This window comes from Schistocerca gregaria, chromosome 4 (genome assembly GCF_023897955.1).
Source record: "Schistocerca gregaria isolate iqSchGreg1 chromosome 4, iqSchGreg1.2, whole genome shotgun sequence".
Classification (NCBI taxonomy): Eukaryota; Metazoa; Arthropoda; class Insecta; order Orthoptera; family Acrididae; genus Schistocerca; species Schistocerca gregaria.
This window is the reverse complement of record NC_064923.1, coordinates 181,100,390-181,127,872: the sequence shown is the minus strand read 5'-3', so window position 1 is coordinate 181,127,872 and position 27,483 is coordinate 181,100,390. Positions and strand designations below refer to the sequence as shown.

Here is a 27,483-nt window from a genome sequence, read left to right as displayed (position 1 = left end):
GCTGTTATGTTACCTAATGCTCTGCATCAGTATACTTCGTCCTTGAAACAGCAACTGTCCATAATTTCCGTAGACAGTAAGCTTTATTTGCCTGTCTTCCTCTGGTCTTCTCAAATTTATTTTCAGCGGGAGAGTTTTGGAATATACCTTTTTCCCCTGGGCTTCTGACGTTGGTACTAGATGAACAAATAATGAAATTAGCGCCGCCTGCATTAAGTTTTGTTTACACAATTAAATGAAAAAGTCTTTTTGCTTTGTGATTGTGGTATTCCGGGAGTCCCATATTGCTCGTAAAAAATTAAATGCGAAAGAGGAAAAAAAATAATCGTTTGTAATTTGAAACGAAATCAAAAGATGCTTTCTATAAGCTGACACACGCAAGCTGCTGTATAAAAAGTTTTTACATTCTAGAGAGAAGACAAATGGTACTTGCATTAATTAAGTAACATTGCTACTTGCAGTTTCTGAGGGAAAAAATAAAGCTTGCGCTTTCGAATATTTTTCGTGCAGGACGTATGATCAGAACAGTTTGACGTACTTTTTGGCGTCCAAAAATGTATAGTAAATAAGTATTGTGATTTTTTGTTTTGTTTCTAGTCCTTATTTTTTCAGCAGTCGCAGTTATCCAAATAACGTAGGTTTCATAACTATAATAACGGTCTTATTTAGTTCTTACGCGATTCGCTTTGTTTCAAAGATGTTATGCTATCTAATTCATTTATAGCGTTATTTGCATTTCGACAAACCGTCTTCAGCTCGTAAAAAGCGCCTCACTTGTTTGTATCACATTAACTTACTATAGGTTTCCATGTCCTAGAAGAACGAAGAGATAAAGCTTTTACCATAGTTTTCTTAATTTTTTGTTGAAACGTAGTAGATGTGTGATTACTGATGGTCGAGAAAAGCTGTGTCCTGTCTACGTGTTTGCAGCCCACAGCGGCGTGTGGCAAAGATGCTACGATGCTGCTGGCCACTACGGACGTTTGTCGGCGATTGCAAAGAAGAAACACTGACTGTTACAGAGAGAATTGGCGTGATGTGTTTGTTTGCAGAGAACGGTTCTTGGCTTGACCTTTTGAATTTCAGTAGCAGTATCCGAGTGGAGTTCGAGTAGTGAGCCTCGAGAGAGGTTATCTCAAGAGTGTGATGAGATCGCCTCACACTGCAATGCGTGAATTAGTCTGCAATGGGGATAGAATTCAGATGCGTTCAAAGCAGTTCCAAAACATCTAGGAAGGTATATTGAAAAGATTATCGGTTTGTGTAGAAAATAATTATTTCGCCGATTTCCATACAGTGTAGATTTGCGAGGTATGGGAAAAGCTCCGATTTATTGAAGTGTGATTAGTTTCTCCCTGTTGTGATTACTGGTGAGTTGTGCCGCTTAATAGCCATGCGATGGTGGATGAACAGTGTTTCTATATTTTTGTGAGATTTTCCGTTGGATGGTGTATGTGAAGAGATGGGTTCACGCGAAGTCGTTTAGCTATTTTGTGATTGAGAATTGAATCACGCACTAAGGAGTAGTAGTGTTGTACTACTGTGACTGTATAGGTGTACACAAGCACCAAGGAGTAGTGGCTTAGCGATATTTGGTTAGGATATATTGTGTGACTTCGGTGTGACCGTCGCAATATAGTAAATTCCGGAAATCTCGTTGGATGCACTGAATGCGTGGTCTATATTAAAGAGAACGGGCGTGATACGTAATAATTATTTATTGAGAAACAATCGGAAGTTTATCGAGAAAGTGATAGCTTTTCCCTCTGGCACTAAACGCCAAATCAAGGACCTTTTAAAAGAGAATACGGTAATTATCTCTGAAAGAGATCGTCGAGTGCTGTGTTTTGAGTTGTAAATATTAGTCGGTCGCGGAAGTCAGCGCCTCAAGTGGTTGAGCTTTGGATGATTATTTGAAGTTCATGTAGCTGAAAAGTGGCGGAGACATTCACTTTTTTTGTTTTATTTATTTTTCATTACATTTCCGCTTAGTGGGGTTTTGTAGGAAATAAAGAAAACAGTTTACTCGACTTGTCTTTTATCCCAAAACTATTAGAAGAAAAAATAATGAAAGGCTTATTTGAAAGCAGACTAATAACTAGAATATATCTTCACGGAATAAAGTAAATCCAAAGGTCAATAAAGTAAAAGACTGTAATATTGGTAAAAGCAAAGTTCAAAGAAATTAAAGAGTAGCAGTAGTATTTTTCATTGAACGACTTGCAACGAAAAGGAAGGTAGTTAATCTTCAGATAGGAAAAGCAAGTTTGCTTGTTGTGAAAAAGTGATTAATTATTAATGAACAGTTATTCCATTTAATTCTGAAAGTTTGAGATTATCGAAATAGATTATTATGATAAAATTTCAACTGAGTCGAGGGTATTGTTTGCGGCGGCGCGGATCCTTCCGTCCCTTTACGACGGACCTGCACCTACCTGTGAACATACTCTCTGTAGATCATCAGTAGGGAAGCCGAGCGAAACCTACTGTACTTCGGCTTGAACCAGGCTACAATTAAAGTCTAATCTACGTTTCGGGAGAAAGTTTTCACACGAAACGAAAGGTTGGAAATTTTGCTCTTAATTAATACATTCTGAAACTTAGGCGAACAAATATCACTGCCAAGCCTGTGGTAGTCTTCACACAGTCACTCACAATTCCTTTCATTCATGTTAGCAAGTTTCTGGTGTTGCATTTCCCTAAAACGCAATAGCTACAAAAATGCGGATTGTTTCTGATTGAGAATGCTCGAAAATATTAAGTCTGTCGGTACCTAATGCAGTCAAAGTTTTTAGCCACCAACCTGCTCAATACGCCTCGAGGAATTTATGTTTTTTCTCGTCACAAAATTCACTTAAAAATTCCGAAATTTCTACACACCCATCCGGATAATTATGCCGTCACTTTACAACACTTTTGATGTATGAAATACTGATAGATCCGACAACTTACCATTTCCATCGGAACTACTCACGTCCTACACACGTCCGAACTGTTTCATGGCTAGGCTATGACTCCTCTTTACAATACTATAAGTCTTCTCTACCAGCAGAAAAAGGCGCGCGAAGAATATTGCTTTACCATTGGTCAGTTAACTCAACAGACAAGAGGAAAACAACATTCTCCCGCGTCAGTCCGCGTTTTTCATCAATAACCAATCGCAAAATAGTAAACCTAACGACTGCAATTTTTACAGACGTAATTATCTAACATTCTGAAGTTTTGTTTATGCATAACGTTATTTACTACTGTTACTTACAACTGAATTACCTTTCCCTTTACCATAAACTTACTTTACAAATGTATTCTACAGAAATCCCCTTTGTCCACATCCATACTTCTTCGAAATGTTCCCATACTAAATCCCACTACATAACTCGTTAAACAATTATCTTCATATTAACCTTAAACCACACTCAGGCATCATTCATAATGCTAAAAGACATTTATAACATTTTACATACACAAAAAGACATAATAACACCTTATGAAAATACTAAAACTGTTTATGAAAAATATTCTATTACTTTAGTGCACTATAGTGGGCCCAATCGAAATTAAATCACAGTACCCTATCCAATACTGTCCTCTATCGGCTGATACATAAACTACGTGCGCGTCCACTATCCAGCCCTGAAACACATCTCCACTTAACAGCCTCCAAGGCAGGATCGGTATACGGCGCTACGCCTCATGTTGTAGCAAGGCGGTACTTATAGAGGTTATCGTTGATTGACAACGAGAAATAAACATTATAAAATTATACCTTTGCCTTGTGAACACTCAAATTGTTCAAATGGCTCTGAGCACTATGGGACTCAACTACTGTGGTCATTAGTCCCCTAGAACATAGAACTACTTAAACCTAACTAACCTAAGGACATTACACACATGTGAACGTATTCCCCAATATACAGGGTGTCCCAGCTATCGTGACCACCCAAAATATCTCTGGAACAATAACAGCTATCGGAAAACGACTTTCACCGCTATCAATGTAGGGCTGGGGCCCATGAATGTACATATTTGGAAACATTCTAAAATGAAAGCATATGTGTTTTTTAACACAAACTTATGTTGTTTTTTTTTTTAAATGGACCTCCTATATTTTTTCTTCAGCAATCCATAGCATGACAAAGCACATACACAATGGCGTTGATTGCATCGCAATATTCCCATTACATCCCGAGATATAAAGACGCGAAGTTGACGCTTGAAACACCCGACATGCGCTGCTAGCGCACGTCCTGAAGCTCAGGGGTGAACCCCATGCTGCCCGTAAACGCGATGTGATTGACATGCGTATTCACACTTCCATACTTATCAAGAGGTCCGAAACAAATAACACGGTCTGCTGCCATCAACTCTCATAAGCACATGCTGGTTTCCGTCTTGCACGTTTTACGCATCTACGTACAGAATATGAACCAGTACCGATCGGTGTACACCCGTCAGGTTGTCTTATTTATCCTGCACACCCAAAATAAGGTTTATCTACTGCGTTATATGACCCATTGTGCCTGTCGCGCAGAGCATGGCTCTACCTAGTCAAGTCTCCAACGTAGTTCCCACTACTGCTACAGTTACCACTTCGCCTTGTTTATGATTTGCGACCCATACAAACTCCTGTACTCCACCGCCCTCCGAGCATCCCATTTGTTGTTGCTTTGGCGTGCAGTACACCTCTTGCCAGTGTAGTCGTGCATCAGAGTAATCTAATGACGGCGAGGAGGTAGTACACATTGTGAATAAACGTTATGTTGTGGAACTTATACTGTACAGCATAATGTACACAGATGAAGATATGGTAGAAATGGTGCTGATCAATGGAGAATGTACGTCGACGGGAAATACGTTATGAGATTGCTTGTTTGTTGATGGTACTGTTAGCAAACATTATGATTATTAAGTTAATATGTCTGTTTTCTACCCTACCCTACATACCTTTACTGTACCTTGTTGTAGGTGGACGAAATGCTGTTCAGGAAGAACGACTGTACAGAAGACGATTCCCTGACAAGCCATCGCCTTCGCGCTGGATGTTTGGTCGTCTCATATCTCGTCTGCGTGAAACGGGAAGCTTAAATCCAAGACCTCGACATCGTCCTAGAACACGCACAGATGAACGTGCTGAAGTTGCTGTGTTCGCTACCATAGATGTGATTCCTCAAATCAGCACACGTCAAATTGAACGTGAAGTTGGTGTGTCGAAATCAAGTGCACAGCGGATTCTTAAACGTCGTAAATTTCATCCTTACCATGTTCATTTACACCAGGATCTTCATGGAAATGACTTCCGCAATAGGGTAACATTTTGTCGGTGGGCTCAGCAAAAACTCCTAACTAATCCAAATTTTTTTGCAGACTTTCTCTTTACCGACGAGGCATCATTCTCCAACAAAGGAATTGTCAATATGAGGAATATGCATTATTGGTTCGCAGACAATTCAAAATGGCTCCGTCAGGAAGAGCATCAACGTCCGTGGAAAGTTAATGTTTGATGTGGGATTATTGGAGATACCATTATCAGACCTTTCTTTATAAATGTCATCCAAAATGGCAGACAATACTCCAGATTTATATGACACAATCTTCCTGTTCTCTTGGACACGGTACCTCTGAACCGGAGAATGGTCATGTGGTATGAGCATGACTGATGCCCTGCACATAACGCCTTACGAGCACGACGACTTCTGAACCGTATGTTCCCTGGTAGGCGGATTGGACGAGGTGGCCCAGTTAGGTGGCCTGCCTGATCTCCGGACCTTACACCGGTGGATTATTTTCTTTGGGGAGCAGTGAAGGATGCTGTTTACCAACATGAACCAACAACACCAGAGGACATGAAGCAACGCATTATTGATGCTTGTACAGCCATCAAAGAGGAAACAGTAACACGAAGTAGGGCATCCTTCATCCGCAGAGTGACCCAATGTATGCAAGCCAATGGCCATTACTTTGAGGATGAGATGTGATCGCTAAGTTTAGCATGTAGTGCTGGTATCACAGTGGAAATTTCTACAAAGGGCCATTTTACCCAGTGATGTTAAGAAACATTTGTTTGCAACAATTTGTCATTTAACGCATTAGATAAATATAAGATTGATAATTATGTGGTAATAAAACTAATCGGTTAAACATGTTTACATTCATCTTCTATGTCCTACTTGAACTTCCCAAACAAAACATTTTGACCTAAACAACGGTAAAACTTTCAGTCCACTTGCTCGTTTCACTAAAACCATCAACATGAATTTTACTATTACGAGTGAATGATTAACTGTCACTTGCGCTAGATCTACAGTAAAGTAAAGTTTTAATGTTGAACGGCATTACCTTTTTAGTAACGGATTAACGATTAGCGAAGTTAACTTCGTGACTAACGTTGCGGTACACAGATATGTTACAGAACCGCATCACCCCTAGCCTATGGGTTAAATACCTGCTGGAATGTATGACGTTAATGCAGGATGGCAACAGCCCGTATTATTCGTTTCGGACCTCTTGATAAGTATGGAAGTGTGATTACGCATGTCAATCACATCGCGATTAAGGGCAGCATGGGGTTCACGCCTGAGTCTCAGGACGTGCGCTAGCAGCGCATGTCGGGTGTTTCAAGCGTCAACTTCGCGTCTTAATATCTCGGGATGTAATGGGAATATTGCGATGCAATCAACGCCATTGTGTATGTGCTGTGTCATGCTATGGATTGCTGAAGAAAAAATATAGGAGGTCCATTTAAAGAAACATAAGTTTGTGTTAAAAAACACATATGCTTTCGTTTTAGAATGTTTCCAAATATGTACATTCATGGGCCCCAGCCCTACATTGATACCGGTGAAAGTCGTTTTCCAATAGCTGTTATTGTTCCAGAGATTTTTGGGTGGACAAGATAGCTGGGACACCATGTATATAAAAATTTATAACGTTCACACTGAGTAAGTGTGTATACAGTTATTCGTTGAAGCTTTAAAAGAGGAGCAACTACAAGAGGCAACGGATCCATATGACGTATTTATCAGTTATATATGAAAGCTGTCGCTTCTCGTACCTACGTTGTTGAGGAAGTTGTCACAGAGTAAGCTTCTCTGTAGGTTGCTGTTACTGGTGAAGTAAACACATCATTCATACTCCCCGTAGACTATTTCGTATTTTTCTGGTGATTGATACTGGCTTTGTTGGTAGTTTATCTTTCCAACCTGCTGGACCACTGATAGATGCATTGTTATAATTAATATCCAGATATCTATCACTGACCCCATCATACCATGAAAAGTATGTCCATCCTTTCGTGCATAGTGATGTCGTAGAGAGCTGCAGTGTAATGTATAGCGTAAGAATGGCTCTGAGCACTTTGGGATTCAACAGCTGTGGTCATCAGTCCCTTAGAACTTAGAACTTCTTAAACCTAACTAAACTAAGGTCATCACACACACCCATTCCCGAGGCAGGATTCGAACCTGCGACCGTAGCAGTCGCGCGGTTCCGGACTGAGCGCCTAGAACCGCGAGACCACCGCGGCCGGCCATAGCGTAAGAAGCTAAATATAAAATCTTACGTGGTGTCGTCGTGTTAGTAGAGACGATTATTTCAAAATGTTCAAAAGTGTGTGAATTCCTAAGCGACCAAACTGCTGAGGTCTTCGGTCACTAGACTAACATACTTCTTAAACTAACTTAAACTAGCTTACGAAAAGGACAACACACACACCCGTGCCCGAGGGAGGACTCGAACCTCTGGCGGGAGAGACCACACAGTCCGCGACTTAAGGGCCTCAAACCGCGCGGCCAACCCGCGCGGCTGATTGTTTCAAGTCACGCAATACTTAGTTGAGTGTACGCAAGGGCTCGTCATGACGGCTTATTGTAATATTACGAGAATGAGCTACATTGTCTGACGTTGCTTTCCACCTACCTAATGGAGTGATATTAGAGCAAGTTCGTACAGTATATCTTCTACGAGTTAGTGGTATCTAAAGGGAAACCCAGTAGAAAGTATTCGTTCATGGTATCCAAGGGGTGGAGCAGTACTTCTTCCTCTAGTAGCTGAACGATTTTTGGAACATTTCACTTGAAATACACTGCTCCACGTTGTTGCAATACTGCATCATGTTGTGGTAATGTACCAAGCTGTGACTGTGTCCCATGTTGTGTAAGAACAAAGTAAGAAAAAGAAATACGAGCACTGAAGAGGCTTCGAAGTATAAAGCCTAACGCGTATGGTCGAGATTACCTTTTTATTACAGTCACAAAAAACGATATATAACCTATATTGTTTGTACCTAGAAGAAAACTACTTTTCTGTAATTCACGTAAACTGTAATTCACGTAATACTCAACAGATTCCGAACTGCACTTGCAAAACATCGTCCGCTTTAAAAATAATTGAGTCTTTTTTCTTATTCAATACGCTAGACTAATACAGTCAATCTAAAATATTCTGCGCAACAGAATTAACGACTCTCTTTTGTGAAAGCATGCAATTCCCCACCCATTTGGCTCAAAACTGCCTTCAATCTTCTTCTCTAAGGGTGCAAAGACGTGACCTGACGTCACCCTCGGTGTCGACGACGCCAGCAAGGTGACGACACATGTGAAAGACCACAGCTCAGCAGTTCATGACATCTGCGGTGGGTTAATGATCTCACATTTGCACCAAATTTGACCAAAATTCTGCCCAATGCCACCGTGGACGTGTCACACGATAGTAACATCGCCCCACACCCCTTTTACCCACATTTCATCCCTTCTTTCGACGCTTTTGCTAGGGGGGGGGGGGGGGGATCAGAGCGGGACGCCCAGCTTTGAAACCAGGAAGTTTTCTTATAAGTGGCTGAGGAAAACATTCCAGACACACTCCCGCTGAGAATCGCAAGGGAAAGCTACCATGGGGTGGCATAGAGGACATCACTGAAACCACTCCTCTCCCTGGGCCGTTGATACCAAGCATTTCGCTGTCAGAAACGACAGTTCACGTGCGATGAGCAATAGGAAGACGTTCTTGACAGTGTTCGATACTGCTGACACCCTTGAACGTGTCAACTTATTTCTAACGACATTGTGGAGCTGCTTCGCCATTAGACGTGACCCGACCTTTCCGTAGCGCAGCACGACTGCAATTTTTGCTCTCGTGTACAGGCTGGAACCGCTACGGACCATTGAACACCATTCGATGGAATCTGAACGTGCAGCCACAGGAGGACGCATAGGAGCGCTAAAAAAGCATAAGCACCATTTTGTGTTTCTGAGGACGTTCTAATTTCGTTTCATTCTTTCGAACTGTCCCTAGTGGTTCCAGACTGCAAACGAGAGGGAAAATTCTACTCGCGCTGCGCTCCAAACGGGTGCGTTCACGTTCGATGGAGATAGAGAACAAAATGTTCTCAGAGAAGGGTTGAAACACATGAAGGTGTCAGCAGTGCGAGAGCTTGTGAAAAACGTGTCCTGTTTGCTCATCGGAATGCGAACTGTCATTTTCGACAACGAAATGCTTGGGAATCAACACCCCAGGGTGGTTTCGTTGTACAGTTTACGCCACCCTCTGCGGCCTCCAGACCGGCGGTATGTCCTGAATGTTTTCCTCTTCCACTCGTAATAAAACTCGTTTGATTTCAGCGCTGGGCACCGCGGTTCTGATGTCCATTGCAGAGGCGCCAGAAGAAGGGTGACATGTGGGTGAGAGGTTGACTAACGACGTCCCCATCGTGTGATCCGTCCACGGTGGTAGTGGACAGAGTTTTGTTCAAACTTGGTGCCAATGTGCCATTAACCCAACTTAGTCGTGGCATGCACTTCTGAGTTGTGGTCTCCTTTCCCACGTGTTGGCGCTCTGCTGTTTGCAGCGTCTTGGAGACCAAAGGTGACATCACAGGGCACCACGCTTTTGCATCATTGCAGAGGAACGTTCTACGCTATTTGAGCCAAATTCTAAAACGTCGAAATGGGTGGGAATCAAGGGATTTCGTGAAAGTGATCCTTTAGTTGTGATGTGAAAATACAGTTTTTGTCTACTAATGATCTTCGGTGAAACTGATGAAAATTTAATTTTTTACATAACATTGCGTGCAGCATTTCAGTTTTTTGATGATATTCTGGTCCTCTTGAAGTTAGGAATACAGTGGTAAGAGACATCTTAATGTTCGCTAATTTTCTGCTATTTGAGTGATTAGTACTAATGTTGATTAGAGAGGTTAGCATGAATTCTAGGGTTGCTGGTGGTTTTCGTCCGGTTTTCAGTTGTTTACGTAGTAGTGGAGATGAAATTATCGTACATGGGTCATTTCCTCCTGTTTTTCATCTGTATTTAGAACTTGTTCCAAAGCAATCTTTAACATTCGCCGTTTCACTGGAGTTATAATTTACCTCGTATGTACATATGTATTATGTACAGTTGTTATATAACAGATGTTTTCTTCAGACTCTTCACATAGCTTACATTTTTTTACTCCCGTAAAAAACCAAAAGTTTTTCAGCAATTTTTATCTAATTTCTACGTATTTACCTACTGGTGTGTAAAACCTAAATAAAATGTGAAGCTCTTCTTTAGACTGAATTTTACTGGAATTTATTTTTCAGTTTGTCATTTTGATTGTTTGTTCTCATTCCTTTGGTGTAATGGATTTTCATAGGACACTGTTAATTAAACGTTACATTTTGTTAAAGTTACCGTTACAGTTCAGTACGTGCATAAACCTGTGAGCTAACACTTATATTTGAGATAGACGACCTACTCCATTCGAAAGTTAAGCATTTCGACTTCCAATTTCCGTATTTTAAATAATCTTAAAGTAATTATCTTTCATAATAATTAACCTGAAACACTAAGTCACCACCATTTTCCATCTCAGATCTTGTAATAACTACTAGAATGCTCCAATCTTTGAGTACGTAGTTTTGTTACCTTAATACAGCATTGATTGATGAACTCACTCAGATCTCCAACATGGCAATTATTCATTTAAACAAGTGTATTTAAGTTGCGTAAGGGTACTAGTGAGCATATGTTTTCCTAAATTAATAGATCTTAATTAATCTCATAGGTTTCCTGAGTAAATTGCCGCTCTTTCTCCTAACGTTTCCATATAAGTTCCCTCAGAATTTCCGTTACACTTTAGTGCGGGTTGCTCCGATCTAACATGGCTGTAGAAACGCATCCTGCATTCCATCAACGTCTGCTGTCGTCTCCTCACGAAAGTAACAGCTCGAAACATTGCTGCAGTACCTTAGTTTACGTCACCACTATGTTTTACTCATTAGACTGCAGTTTCCCATAACTCTTCCAAAAAGGGCAATCTTACGCACGTCTTCTGTAAACTGACTTCAAAAGTGCATTCCATTTCATTTAACTTAGTAGGGTTACCAGTAGGTACTTAAACAATGTGACGTGTTCCAAAGTTAACCATTCACTTACAGTGGAATACTAATGGTGTTTTCCAAGTTACTGGCGTTAGCCAGACTGTTGTCACTGTGATCATAAAGTTACTGCAATCTAGGACGTTCTAAATTTTCTTGAAATCATCCAGCGACGGTACTTTACTATACCTTAACAATAATATTGTCAGCGAACATTGCTTCTAAACCTATCTGAAAAATCGTATAGTGTAAATATATTGAGGATAATTGTGTTCCGCCGGCCGCGGTGGCCGAGCGGTTCCAGCGCTGCAGTCCGGAACCGCTGGGCTGCTACGGTCGCAGGTTCGAATCCTGCCTCGGGCAGGGATGTGTGTGATGTCCTTAGGTTAAGCTTGGTTTAAGTAGTTCTAAGTTCTAGGGGACTGATGACCTAAGATGTTAAGTCCCATAGTGCTCAGAGCCATTTGAACCATAATGGTGTTCCTGTTTTGCTCTAGGTGCACACCCGATGTTCCTTCCGTTTATGTTGCTCTACTGCCATCTAATATGACATAGCCGACTGAATGATATCAGTAATAAATTCTGAGGGTTAATTGCATACTCTGTACGTTTGTATCCTAGTTATAAGTCGTAGACGTGGTGCTTTGCGGAATTCAAGAAAAAAAAAAAAAAACGTGTGTATCTGCTCATTCGCATTCGCATTCAAAAAGTATTCTTCTGGCACTTAAATACAAAACACACTGAAGATGGCGAGCAATAAACGTCAAAATGTCGCGTGATGTGTTCTGTGCTTGGAGATGCAAATTATTTAGCATTTAAGCGCAACCTCAGAATACTGGTAGCAGTTACCCCGTCTACCTTCCGTATACAGAGAGAGTTCACGCAGCGGTTTTCTCGTTCGGAAATCTCATTTGAATGTTACTCGTTTGTGAGAAGATTTTGCTATGCCTCGCGTAAGCAGGATCGTTTCCGGAACATTTTTCCGCGCCTCCCGTCCCCCATTTTCACTCGTACACTATCACCCGTGTCACTACTCATACTCATTTTGGTACGCAGTGTATATAAATCTTGCGCTGGCACCCCTTTCAGCGCGGAGCGCCAAGTAGGCGCTACTATGATAAGTCATGCATAAAGGTTTTCGGTTGTGGCACTGCTGACGCCCCTCTAAGCTTGGCACCACAAGTGGTGGCTTGTGATACTTGGGTCCTGAACCGACGATAAAGATAAGTCAGAATGTTTCGGAAAACGACAGCTACAGGATACGCCCTTTTGCTGCTCACAGTTGGTCGGAATCTCGCGACTGCCACGAAAATATCGAATCGAGGGCTCCAGGATGGCCTTACGCAGCGCTATATGGGATATCAGCGGCCCCAAGCGAATAGCGCTCGAGAGGACAGACATATTGTTCGCTTGGCCATGTGGGGTTGTACAGTCGCGTCACGTATTTTGTTTGCATCAAGACAAATATCCATGTGAGTAGTGTGAGAACGTTTGAAACACCACGGGCCGCCAATACGGCGGTCATTGTTGCGATATCTCTTGACACAGTAACAAGTGAGGTGTGTTGACAGTGGTGTGTCCAAAAACAATTCAATAAATGGGGCGTTGGAACCTCCTGAGGAGATCGACGAAAGTTTTCTATTGAATAAGTTTATGAATATGTCTTGATCACACATTACTGTATGAAAATTGATAGCGGTTCGAGTTTGTAGACAGTATCAGAATTAAAAATAAGAAAATATGAACAAAATATATGAACGGATATATAAAACAAGAAAATGGACGTTCAAAGTTACAGCACCTACACGTAGGCACTCAGTCAGTATACAGAAGGACAAGATGAGTGGATGCATATTTATAGGTTAAATGTAATTTACGACGATAAGTGCTGGAGGTACTAGTAAAACACCAGTTACAGTCAATCGAAAGTATATGTCTATAATCCATACATAGTATAAAAATGCATTTAAGCATGTATATATGTATGTATGGATGGATATTTCACATCTCCTCCTAAACCACTGGAATAATTTCAACCAAACTTGATACATAAATCGCTTACTGTTTGGAAATCATCGCTGTGGGGCTGCGAACCACCTGCCTATCAAAAGGGTGGGTGTGAAAAAATAATGTAGCCCATGACTCACAAATAGCCGCATTCTAATTATCCAGTATTAGAGAATGAGAGGACATAGCGACTTTGTAATCTCCCCTCTTCTTTCTAATTCCATCTACTATATACATTAGTCTGTTACGAAGATTTGAGAGGAGCAAAGATTACAATAAACTTTCTAGTTTACTTAGCTCGTCATGCAGAGTTAGCTGCAGTTCTTCTTGTCTAGGGGTCTGTTTCTTGAAGCTGAAAATGTCACATTTTAGGTCCTCAGGGTTGGATTGATCTAAATCGAATGATGCAAATGGTTCTGAGCACTATGGGACTTAAGATCTGAGGTCATCAGAATCCTAGAACTTAGATCTACTTAAACCTAACAAACCTAAGGACATCACATACACCATGCCCGAGGCAGGATTCGAACCTGCGATCGCAGCAGTCGCGCGGTGCCAGACTGTAGCGCTAGAACCGCTTGGTCACAGCGGCCGGCGATCTACATCAGTTTGAAGATTGTTGTTGCAGAATTTTTGTTTTTACATAAAACTATTTTTGTCGCATTTTAATATATCATACAGTTTTTTGAATTTTCACAGTAACAAAGCCGAGATTACACTGTTTGTAGAAAATACAAAAATACGTCCGATCGCATCAGAGGCATGCTTGCGACTCCTACACTCTTAGGAAAGGCTTTACAACTTTTCTTAACAAATGGATTTCTACTAGTTTCTGTTACATTATTACTTTCGATTATTACTTCATAAATGAATCCAGAAATAGCCGCAGTAATCAGTACTGTATTGTCTCACTAATAATATAAATTTTAAGTGTGGCAATAATTCGTAACTTCAAATATTTCTGAAAAAATAATTAACTGCTCATTCAGAACTAGTACTTCAGAACTAGTACTAATCGATTATAGCATCGAAAGAAAGTAATTCCTTTCCATAAATTTTAGCTTTAAATATAACATAGTGTGTACAGAATTATATGAAAGTTTTCAGAAAAGCAAGCCGGCCGGAGTGGACGTACGGTTCTAGGCGCTTCAGTTTGGAATCGCGTGACCGCTACGGTCTCAGGTTCGAACCCAGCCTCGGGCATGGATGTGTGTGATGTCCTTAGGTTAGGTAGGTTTAAGTAGTTCTGAATTCTAGGGGACTGATGACCTCAGAAGTTAAGTCCCATAGTGCTCAGAGCCATTTGAACCATTTTTCAGAAAAGCAACTGTGATAATATATAGTTGCCCAAAATTAGAGAAATAATACTGGTATCAGGAACTACTGTTGAGAAAAAGTAATGCTGGTGGAGGATATCCCGTTACAACTTACACCGAACTTTATACGTAATTTCAAAGCTTTACTAAACTTTTTCTCGCTGATGACTTACTCAAAACAATGAAAGGAAGAAAGTTCAGGGCTTACTACGTTTTCGCTGTTCCTGCAGTAAAACTGCCCCATGAAGAATAACGTTTCAATTTGTTACTTCTTTTCTGCGAATCTGATCGCCAAACATTTTGCAGACAACATTCACACATATCTCTGAATGAACCAGAAAAACCATATCATTGTCTGACACACGGTTTAGGAGATATGATATCATAAACCATGAGATGCATGAAAAAAACAGACGCATCATGCAAGACTTTATATTTATTACAGTCTTGATTTTTCACATTAACAAAGCTACTATCTGTATTCGCAACACTTTTCGCAGACAGTATCCGCATGTACCGCTGAACATACCTACAATAATGTATGGTTGTAAGACACTTAGCTCAGGAGATATGACGTCAAGTACTGAAATCCGTGAAAAGCTGCCGCGTCGTGCTTGGCAGTTTAATTTATTACATCTGTTCCACTAACTATATTCGCAACACATTATGCAGACATTGATGTAATAATTTACCAACAGCCGTAAGTATTGTAGGAATTTATTTTATGAACTTCTTATGTGCTACCTGTTTAGGCATTACATTGATGCCATCTTCAGGCCTCACACGTCATAGTCGTAAAATCGCTACACGGAGGGAGCCATATAACTGGATCCGTGAATAAAATCTTTATGCAACAGCTCTTTGTGGCCAAGCGACACAGACAATTGTCTCGTGTATGATGTTTCAGTTTAATACATCTTTACTACTAACTCTATTCCTAGGGCATTTTGCAGGAAGTATACACATATGCCACTGAATACATCTAGGAAATACGTCATTGTACGACACATAGTTCAGGAAATATGACTTCATGAGCACTAGATGCACGGAAAACTGCCGCTCAACAGGTCCGAAAGAACAGACACCACACGGAATCCGCAGCTATGATATATATGTAAATTGAAGGTGTAGTGGGGGACAAAGAAAAGGGATTGCTGATGTCAGCTGCATCGGGACATTACGTGGAAACAGCGGTGACTACTGAAATTGTGTACCGGACCGGGATTAGAAACAGTGATCTCCTTTTTACTAGGCAGGTGCACAACCAGCTAGCTGAACAGGCAACACCAAAGCAAGAGATCTCTGTAAAAAGAACTGCCAACACAGCGGAAATTGCCAAGAGCGGGAATGGTCCGAGAAGTGTAATTGTGACACTGTGGGCTACGAAAATGGCAGGAGATTATTGCTCAAACTAAACAGAACCACCAGTTGTGGTCGGTGCTCTCACTCACTCCATTAATGGAGCATTGTGGAGTCTCCGAGTTGTGATTGTAGCCCACAGAAACAATTTATCAGACATTTAAGATAGGCGTGCGTCCTACGATGCTGTAAGGACACGTGGACTGATTTTATGAATGCCAGTGTCCCAGCGTTGGATCTGATTAGAAATCTAGATATTAATATTTAGTCGATTTAATTTAGTTTTATGCAGTGTTATTCATTATATATTATAAATGTATTGCATATGTGTCCCATACTAATGAATGAGTCTGAAGGTATCGAAACAGTTTCTGTGACGGAACTCTGTTTGCTCATTTTTATAGTTCATGTAGTTATTTTCTCGGTTGTCATTTATTTCAGTTTTTTCCAATAAGTTGTGTAGGGAACGCTTTTGTTCTAGACATAGACCTTTTAAAAAGATTTGCCAACAACTTTGTGTACCCAGTGGTGTATATATACTCTCCGTACGCTGTTTGTTACTCTTTTATTTGGGTGTTCTTCATTTCGTGTTATTAAGTTACTACCCGTGTGGCCGATATAGCAACCAAATTTGAGGTTGCACACGCTCGAGCTCAAAAATTAGTTATTTACGACACATGTTATTATATCTTTTAATTTCGTTCCTAGTGCGTTCGTGGCCTCGAATTCTACAATAGGTTTATTTTTGTTACATTTCCTAGTGGCTTCCTGGCCTCGAATTCTACATTAATTTTATGTTTACACAGACCTTGTACTATTTTATATGATATTTGTTCGTTTAAGTCATTGCTACACATCTTTCTTTCACCTCATTGCTATTATTAGGGTCGGCTTTATTCTCTGCATTTACAGATTTTATTCGCGCCAAAGCCTTTTCTAAATTTGTTGTACACGGGGTGAGTAAGGAGCGAAACAGCATGCTTTGAGGAGTTATGGTGTTAGTCATTGGGGGTGAACAAAAAACTTCATATCGACATACGCTCTACACTTCCAAATGGTTTTCCGAGATAGAATACATTTAATACAACTTTTGTACATTTGTCTTGAATAACACGAGATCCCCAATCTCCAGCCATACGTGTCGCAGTGCAGAATAAAACTACATCAAATTTCCTAAAAAAAAGATCTTATTCAGTTTTTCTCTCGGACCAAAAGTTTACTTGAACAGAGCGCGAAAAAATTGAAAATCTCGGGCGACGTGCATCCACTGTAGCTTAGATTGTCATTGTATGTCAATCTGACGTAGCTCCCCGACTTGATAGCCCGCAAGTGTCCCATACTAAATTTCTCGTCTTAGGTTCCCCTATTTTACCGTGCTACGTTGTTAACAATGACAGTGTTTGAAGAACACAGAAAATAAATAAAAACGTATATTAAATGTGTTCTATCTCCAAAATTATTCGGAAAATGGTGTATGCCCATATCAAGTTTTTGTTCACCCCTCATAGCTAGCAGCTCTCCTCCTGCCTCAACCTTTATGTTTCAATCATATTAAGATGATAGTTATTATTAATCGAGACTTATTTCAGAAGTACTAGTTCTTTGTCGATTTAGCTTTCTAGCAACGGAAACCTTAAAATTGTATTAATCGTGAATCTAAAGTACGCCATTGTGCGCTGTATGGGTGGCATGAATTTGCTGTAATAACATTTGTGCATGTTGGCTTTCCACACGTCCCGAATACGACATTTTTGGGCACCTACGTATCACATCTCTGTATCACTTCTGTGTGATAAAACAGAGCCGTCGAAGTAACAGTAATAACGGTGTTTTTCAAAGCAACCGGACTTTGAGGTTATTGTTAAAATTTAGATAAAATGCCTGCAGGGTTGTTTCTCATTGCTAGCCCTGCTATAGATCTCCCTGTTAAATTCATAGGCGTTACGAGACAAGACTGTTTCTAAGAATTCACAGATATCCAATGCCCCGTTAAGTGCCCACTTTTCTGTGACGTAAGATATTACATCATGCCGCCGTACATTGGACAGACAACGACCCTATTCTTCGTTATCGTGTCAGACCTGAGTAGACTTCCCCGTGCAAACAAAAATAATCGCCGCGTCCTTGACAAAAACAAGGTACCCGGCCAACTATTAGACTACCGGAGGAGACAATCGCGTCGCAGTCGCTTCCAAGGAGCACGCCAGACACCGTTCCTCCAAGGCAGGCCTACCAACCTGAGAGGGGCTACGAAGACTCCACATCCTGCTGACCGACTTTTCATCGTACGACGTCACTGTCAAGGGGTGAGACACGCCTACATTCAGTTCAACTGTACTAGCGTCGTGCATCTACTCCGTAGTGAAATTTGTGGTATTTTCACGTAGGTGGCTTTGCATGGCATTCCCTGTAATTGCGATGAGGTTTGAACTTAGCAGTGAAAAATTATTATCCGAAATTAGTGTGTTATATTGGCAAGATGAGTTTCGTCATCGATGAGTTCTTCACAAGAATCTGTGTGTTCGAAAGGATTTGCAAATTAATTGCGTCTCTAGAGAAAGGGATAGAGGAAACGCGCACTTTGATTAAGAACTGAAGCGGTTGCACTAATATGCCTTTGCTGATTATTTTGAAAACATGTTGATAGAATTAATGAAGTTTTTGTGACAACAGCTTCACACCTTCTCCACCGTCCCACATCTCTCTCACTCCTGCGAATTCTGCACATATCGAGTCTACAGTCAACTTCATTCCACACTCGAAGTAGTATGTTCGTACTGCTCTGTTGAAAGGCATCACAGATGTGAAGGCCCAGTTCTAGAGGTGCTGCTGTTAATAATGGCGGAATCAAAGAATTTTTTTGAAAAGGAGTCTAGAGTATGAGGTTCAATCATACGATTCACTTTTTAAGGAAGCACAGACTGACCTGTCCTGGGAAAATGAGCCCTATTCTGACGTTACTACAGTGTCCGGGGTAAGATATAATCAATTACGTGTACCTAACATGTATGAAAGGCATCGGTTCCGAAGAAACTTGGTAGAAATGATGTGGTTAAGTGTACGCTTTATCACAAGTACGGCAACCGAATACACTGTTTTAATAAAGAATGAGTGCAGGGAAGTGTAATTGTTACATTAATTAATCGAGTCTGTCAGTTAAAATTTGTTTTGTACTGAAATTCCAATCATGGAATAAATTAATCGAGTAATCAGATCTAAAGCGGATAATTTATTTTTGAAGCCAAATATTTATAATCAACCTTGAGTTCACGTGATGATCGGTAAAACGCGTGTTGATGATGTCAGTCATTACTTGAGAAGGAATAAGTTTTCAGATACCAGGGATTACAAAATATTTAGTTTAGTCAGAGCTCACAATCAGAACCTTAGAATTCTTTAACTTCATGAGGGAAAAAAAAGACGAATGCACGAACCCATCACAGCAGTACGCGATGCGATAATCATAAGATAGCGTGACTTATCTTTATTGTTATGAATTTTTATAGACAAACTTTTCCAAGTACTTACTTAACATACAGTCTTCAGTTCACATTGTTTGAACGCTAATGATTACAAAGTAACAATAAAATACATGGCATTGCTGGAATGTGACAGCCATGACACGGATAAATAAAACTACCAAAGGCCCGTACAATTAATTCCTATACTGAAATTAGAAATAAAATTTATTTTGATGCGGCAGATTCACTGGTATCAGTAGTTCTTTTAAATACTGGTTTAGAAAGTTAGTTGTCATTGTTATGTTACACCACCTAAGTATATACGAGCGTCGTTCTTAAGTAAATGCCTCCCTTTTTTTTCTTAGAACATGTTTATTGTTAAGAGTCAGAATTTGGTGACAATATAGATAAACATTTCTTGTCGAAGTCCCTTTTTTCTACGTAGTCTCCATCACATTCTATGACCATACATCAACGCTGTGGAAGAGCAGGTGTAGGTCTTGTCCTGTAGGTCTTTAGCGGCCAAAAGAGATGGAAATCCGAGGGTGCCAGGTCTGGACTGTGGATGAGGCAGTGATGTCCAACCCGAGCGTGGCTGATGATGGAGTTCTGTTTCTGCACTTCCTGAGGCTGTAACTTTCTTTACCCATCGCTCAATGTACTATCAACATCGCCATATCCTGCACACAAACGTTTATGGATGTTCACCAATGTTTCTTTTTCTGCACACAGGAATTCAATAACAGAACGCTGTTTGTAACGTGAGTCATATGTAGACGTCATTTTGACGCAGTACTACAGCTCTGCCATCTGCCAGAACGGTTCGAAACTTCGCCGGAGCACAGAACAAACATCAACAAGGTCGCTTATCTATGTATATTAATGGCTTTTTAAGAAAAATGTGGGCCATCAGTTATTAAACGATCCGGGTATTAAAATCGTGCGAAAGATGAGCAAAATTGGTGATCCGTTTGGTGTTGGCTACCATTATACGAGTGAGGTAAGGGCACATCGTGTTACTTTCATGTATAGTGTGTTAATTTCATAAAGAACACCAACACCCATCTACACACGTGTGTGGGGGCGTGGGAGGGGAGACGAATGTGTAGGCGTGGACGGAGTGGGTGTCTACATTAGTTCTACTTCACAGTAATATATGGTGTCGAAATTTTCTTGCTCATCTAAAGCTAAATGTTGGTTTAAGAAAATCGGTAGGTTGATAATTAGTTGTTTTAGCAGTATTAATCGCTCTTTTCTGACCTAAACTTATAATAAAGTTTAGCCGTGACCACAATTAGTTGCGTCTAATACTGCGTATTTTGGTAACTGTAAGTTTATGTGCAACGAAAACATTTTCCTCAAAGGAATTTCACAGACGGAATTTCTCACTTGTGTCGACCTCCTCATCTCAGTAGCACTTGCACACTACATACTCAGTTACTAACGAGATGTACGCCTTCCCTGCTAAATACACTTATAGAGGCCAGGTATCCCTCGTTCGGCGCTAGTCTGCTATTTATGTCCTTCTTGCTTCATTCGTCACGTGTTATCTTGGTTCCAAGGCAGAAAAATTCCTTAATTTTGTGTAGCGTTAATCTCATATCTGCTACTCATCATTGCTTTCGTCCTTCTACGGCTTACTCTCAATCCATATATGTACTCATTAAACCATTCCATTCAACAGGTTCTGTAATTATTCGTTTTCACTGAGAGTAGCAGTTTAATTATAGCATATTATCGCTGAAATCCTTATCCATGAATATTAACGCATAGACTGAGAGTAGAGGACTACTGCTCTATTATTAATCCCAGCATTCGGGCTTTGGTATTCTTGTATTATTGTGTATTAGCTGCCATCCGTAACCACTACTCCTATTTTTCACAGAATTTCTAACGTATTGCTCCCTCTTACTTTTTCGCTGCTTCTAGGTCGACAAAGTGAATGTGTTTAGATTTTTTTAAGTGTTCCATTGTCAAATACAACTCCAGGACTTTCCTGAAAGCCAAACTGATGGTCATCTAACAGCATTTCGATTTTGTTTTCCAGTCTTCTGTCAGCAACGGCCGGACGGAGTGGCCGAGCGGTTCTAGGCGCTACAGTCTGGAACCGCGCGACCACTACGGTCGCAGGTTCGAATCCTGCCTCGGGCAAGGATGTGTGTGATGTCCTTAGGTTTTAGGTTTAAGTAGTTCTAAGTTCTAGGTGACTGATTACCTCAGAAGTTAAGTCCCATAGTGCTCAGAGCCATTTGAACCATTTTTTTGTCAGCAAATTGGACGCATAATCCGTTAAGCTGATTCTACGGCAGTTCCCTCACTGAACTGCGCCTGCTGTCTTCCAGAATGAGGGATGATATTTTTCAGAAACAATGATGGTATGTCTGTTGAAATCATCAAAAGTATCTGATACCAAATATCTAAGGCAGCACGAAGAGAGTCCCCTGTTACAAAATAACTGTTCCAGTACAAGACAGTTGGCTCGTATGTCAGCAACATACCTGCTAGCAGGACTCAGATACAAAACAAGAAATATAGGCAACAAAATGAAACAAGTAATAAACATTTATTAACACTACGTGCAATGAAATATTGAGAGTTGTGACTCTTACAACAGCTCTCTAGTCCACAAGCAAAATACAAGTCTAACCCAACAGAGTGAAGGAGAACTATTTAATCTACAGAAGGTCTCTCTGGATTGCTGTATGTGAGAGGTTTGAACCCTGCGTGTTAATAATGAATCCTACTTGACACTCGGTGAAGATCACTCGCTGGCTTATGGCGGCAACTCATCTGTTCGGCGGGTGATAATTGTAGACTGCAACTGTTGCTGTCGATCAACTGCAACTGTTGGCAACTGCTGAATCGCAACTGACGAACTGGATGACTGTTGAAACTTCCTGGCAGATTAAAACTGTGTAAAGGACCGAGATTCGAACTCGCGACATTGCCTTTCGTGGGTAAGTACTCTACTCCGCTGCAGAGTGAAAGTTTCATTCTGGAAACATCCCCCAGGCTATGGCTACGCCATGTCTCTGCAATATCCTGTCTTCGAGGAGTTCTGGTTCTGCAAGGTTCGCAAAAGAGCTTCTGTGAAGTTTGGAAGGTAGGAGACGAGGTACTGGCAGAGCTGAAGCCGTGAGGACGAGTCGTGAGTCGTTCTTGGGTAGCTCGGATGATAGAGCACTTGTCCTCGAAGAAACCATCTGAAGATCTCGGCGCAGAGGCCTAAGTATGGGGGGCCTGATGTGGAATATCTTTGCTTGAGGGCACTGTCTGGTGATACCGCAATCATGTCACTGCACTACAAATGGCTCTGAGCACTATGGGACTTAACATCTATGGCTATCAGTCCCCTAGAACTTAGAACTACTTAAACCTAACTAACCTAAGGACATTACACACATCCATGCCCGAGGCAGGATTCGAACCTGCGACCGTAGCGGTCACGTGGTTCCAGACTGAAGCGCCTAGAACCGCACGGCCACAACGGCTGGCACACTGCACTACAGCAGGGTCCAGAGTCTACACACCATCTTGATAAGTATTTCGGTTGCCACTTCCCAAATAACTTTCAAAATTCTAGACTTACTTCATCGCAAATCTGTCACAGCTCTATTAAACTCTAATAGTGGAATCCCAATATCTTCCATATCGATTCCCATTTCATCCTCTATCACAACATTAGAGAATTCTTCCCAGTGGCCTTCGATGTTCTCTTTCCACCTTTCCGCTCTCTCCCCTAAGCACTGTCTCTAACATAACAGTAGCGACACTCCGCCTCTTTTTTATCCACAGCTCTAACAGCGCTGGAAGCGGCAGAAAGCGATACTTCTGAACACTATATAGGATGAGTACGAATACTAAAGTTTATACTGATTTTTAACCTAGCTTTTACAACAGTAATGGTTAAAACTCGAGAATAATTACAAAATGGCAACATGTTCGTCATATTTTAGTTTCCTAAGGACCCTTGGAGATACGAAGCTGTACGTTACAGGATACTATAGTTTACTGACGATTCTCTTGCAGCGTACAGATATTTACCAAATAATGTCGTTGTCCTTTAATAATAAAAATTTGCTAGTAAACACCGCAAGACCTGACCTTTTGCAGAAAGACGCCGTATGTCTACCCTACAAAGCGGAGTTTTGCTCGCTATACTTTCAACAAACCCAGTGAATGTGAAACGTAGGGAACCTATACGAAATGTAATACCTACATTATTTAATGTACAAAAAAAGTCACCACACATGTAACTTAGGGGGAAATCACAAAGACGTGATAATAAATCGTCAAAAGTATTTAAACCGTTTCCCAGTACAGAATAAAGCAATACCCTAATTGATGCTAAATTTGAGCCGCAAAAGGCAAAAGACATCAACCGCTTTTGGAGAAAAAATAATTACGTTACAAAAACATTCGTGTATCAGAAAGTCGATGATGTGTAAGAAAGGGCGAATCATTGAACCCCATAAAAATTTTTAAGTATCGAGGAAAGGGCCTTTGATAATAACAACAGACAATAACAGAAATGTAGGGGCCTCTTGGATGAAATAGGTGTTTACATTCTCTTGCTCCAACGGAGTAATCTGCAAATACATACATATGTGAAAGTATTTCTTCATGAATGCATTGTAGTTCAGATCACTGAATCAGTGTGAATCGGGCTGTTTTACAAGTATTTCACGATAATTCATGTTTCTTGGCAATTTGCTAACACATCTAAAGCAAAAATGTAAAAAAAAAATATTCGATACTTAAGTACAAAATAATTGGAGCGCTAGTGCCGCTCCAGTTGTCGAATAGTAACAACATTCGCAGCAGAGAGTGTCGTGACTCTATGTATTAAACTGTGGTTTAACTGTGGAGTTCCCATGTGACTCTTGATGTTGACCCCCTTGCTTGTAATTCCATCGAAGGTTAATGGACTTTTATATGTACTGAATCAGTTCTACCAACGACCATTTCTCTTTCAATTTCTTCACATTTTTCCAAGAGCCATTTCGCACTGATTTTCCCCTGCTTCCTATACTTCGCTCCTAAGCAACTTATACTGTTGTATGTTCCCCGAACGTTTATGTATCTCTTTCTTTCGTCGATCAACTGGAATGTCTTCTGTTAAAAACATATTCTTTGCATTTACCTTGTACCAAAGGTGTACTGTTCAAATTATGTATCTGCCCCTTGCATAGCTGTTCATTTCTCTTCAACAGAATTGCTTATTGTGGTATACATTATCGCGGTATCAACAGCCTTAGAAAACTTCAAATGTATCCCATCATGCTTCACTACCTCAGCAACCCACTACTTTCAAAATTGATTCTTCCGGACTAGTTTCTTCAGCAATTTCTTAATCATTACTAAATTGTGTTACGTGATTACAGGGTGATTATAACCGAACTTTTGAAACGTTGTAGGAATAACACTGCTGGTCAGAATGGCGTCAAATTGCAACGGAACGTTATAGGAGAAGGGAGAACACGTATGGCAGAAGAAAAAGGTGCGAAAATTGGTCAGTAGATGACGCTATATGTGTCAGAATACGTGAATGAAAACACCTGTCATCCTCACGACCCATTGAAAATATAAACACGGCTGGTACACGGCTTTTCCTCCTTTCGCGTCTGCGATGTTTGCGGTTACTGTCTCAAAGTAGGATCGTATTCTGCTTGTAAAGCTGTATTAGAAGAATGATGACTCTACATACGTCACACTACAGCAGTTTCGGACACTGAAAGGTTTGAAACAGTCGTTGGTCCGATGACTGCTGTGGGTCTGGAGAAAATGATTCGGAAATTAGAAAAGAAGGGTTCTTTTGGTGTGCAACCTGGTAGAGGGAGGAAACGAATTGATTCGACGTCAATGGAAGCAGCGACCACAGCAATGCAGGAGAAGACGAGTGGTGGTGTGCAAATGTGTAGTGCGCGGAGAATTGCCCGAACACTGGATATAACCATCAGCACGGTACGAAAAATCCTACGAAACTTCCTTCTTTGCTATCCATTAAAAATTACCCATGTGTACGAGTTACTTCCCTTTGATCTGCCAGCATGGGGGACCTAGGCTTTAGAATTTCTTGCTCGCATGGACGTGGACAATGATTGGCCGTGTAAGATTTTGTGGGCAGACGAATCCCACTTCCATCTGACAGTATATGTCAATACACAGAATTGTCGCATATGGCCAACGTAAAATTCACATGCAAGTCAACCAGTACCACTTCATCCAGAAAAGGTCATTGTGCGGTGCGGTTTTACGGCATCATTTATCATAGGGCACATGGACAGTCGCCTGCAGGCGCGCTATTCATTTGTGCCCTCGGTGGCTCAGATGGATAGAGCGTCTGCCATGTCCGCAGGAGACCCCGGGTTCGAGTCCCTATCGGGGCACACATTTTCAGCTGTCCCATCGAGGTATATCATCAACACCTGTCGGCAGCTGAGGGTTTCATTTAATTATCACTCTTCCAGAGAAGCTGCACGGTCATCAATGGTATCTGTTCTTTCGAGAACAGTAACTATCTTCGTATACATCATTAAGCAGTCAATACGTGTCCTTATTCAAAACTCTGGTAACAGTGTATAGGTACAATGAGAATGTGGATTCTAAGTAAAACGCGAGATTTCTAAGAAATGAACGCGATTTGTAACGAAATGTGTAAAAGTATAGTATTTCAATGGAATAGAGTAATAGCTTGTATAGTCTCGCAACTCGATAGTGAACTATCATATATAAACACTGAATGAAAGGAAGTAGAAGCGTAAGAGGTGCTGTGACGGAGCTGGGATATTACTCATAAAAACTGTGTTCACGTAATGTGTGAGCCCGAAAACGAGATAGCAAGCAAGTAGGAATGTTTCTCCATGACGTGCGTAAATTTACACAATATGTGAGCGATGCAGTAGAAACGTCATGGAGCAGAAGGGCAGTTGATAAGGTAGCGAGTGCGCTGTATATCACAGGGCGTTAGCGGATGCCTGCGGTTCGTCGTAGGAAGGGCGGCATTAAGTAGAAGGGCACAACGGTTCACTGGCACTTAGCTGGCAAACCCGTGTGATGTCTTATAGTGCGTAAATCGATGCCGATCGGTGAAATCCTCAGTGTAGGTCCCGCCGATTACAGAAACGTGTGCTTGATCACCCTTCTGGCAGCAATCTGTATCAGAGGGAACTAATGTAGACCTTTCACCAGTTTCTGTGGCTTCGCTCGTTTTTCAGACCGGAATATTCGTTCGCTATTATTTTCTTTCTCTTGGAAGAGAAACGATCACTCTCATATTATGTTCTTGTGGTATTCTATTATCATACTTTTTTTACTAAATAATTTAGTGAGGAGTGACTACACTGATTCGTTTGATAGTCTGCCTTGTGATGGTTCACGAAAACCGAGACATGAAAAAAAAAAAATTTTGGAGCTGAAATTCAGTTTGTGATAGGCACATGTAGTTTAACCACGTGTTGCTTTCATTTAGAAGATTTTTGGCAATCTCGATGGAGTGGTATTGGTCACTACGAGCTCTTGAATGCTGTCAACATCATTTTTGTATAGCTTCTAAGGTGCAATAATAGCAATGTAAGATATGATATTAAGGGCTGTAGCTATAAGAAATGACAACAGGCATATATGGTGTATAGGAAATCAGACGTACAGATAACGCTGAAAGGATTCGAAAGATTATGTAGCTATGGAATGGCAATAGGCATATATGGTGTATAGGAAATCCCATGTGCAGATAACGCTGAAAGGATTTCGCCCGTGACCCCATTTTTACGAAGGTATTACTAATTTTCTCTAGTTCATAAGAGCTAAGTTCAGAGAACATAAATAATACAAATTCCAGTCAGTGGCTTCATCTAAACGAAGCATGTTGGTCATAAAATAACGAAATTTCCAGTAATGAACCAAGTGAAAAGGGCTTTGAAAGCAGCGAATTTCCTCCTGCAGAATACTTCGCGTATGTGGTAGAGTGAAGACAAGATAAAAGGAATC

General features: G+C 40.8%; 2 protein-coding genes across 4 annotated transcripts in view; one reads left to right on the top strand and one right to left on the bottom strand.

The window, feature by feature from the left end:
* Nucleotides 1-27,483, bottom strand: part of LOC126268175 (opioid-binding protein/cell adhesion molecule homolog) — a 2,429,635-nt gene that overhangs the window by 306,785 nt on the left and 2,095,367 nt on the right. The gene's annotated exons all lie outside the window — the stretch shown is intronic.
* LOC126268173 (sodium-coupled monocarboxylate transporter 1-like) overlaps nucleotides 18,194-27,483 on the top strand; it is a 246,790-nt gene continuing 237,500 nt past the window's right edge. For 2 of the 3 annotated variants that reach the window (XM_049973767.1, XM_049973765.1), the window contains exon 1: nucleotides 18,217-18,339. The gene's annotated coding sequence lies outside the window, so the exon portion shown is untranslated. Of the gene's footprint in view, nucleotides 18,340-27,483 lie in introns of all 3 variants that reach the window. The other variant, XM_049973764.1, reaches the window with a different exon arrangement.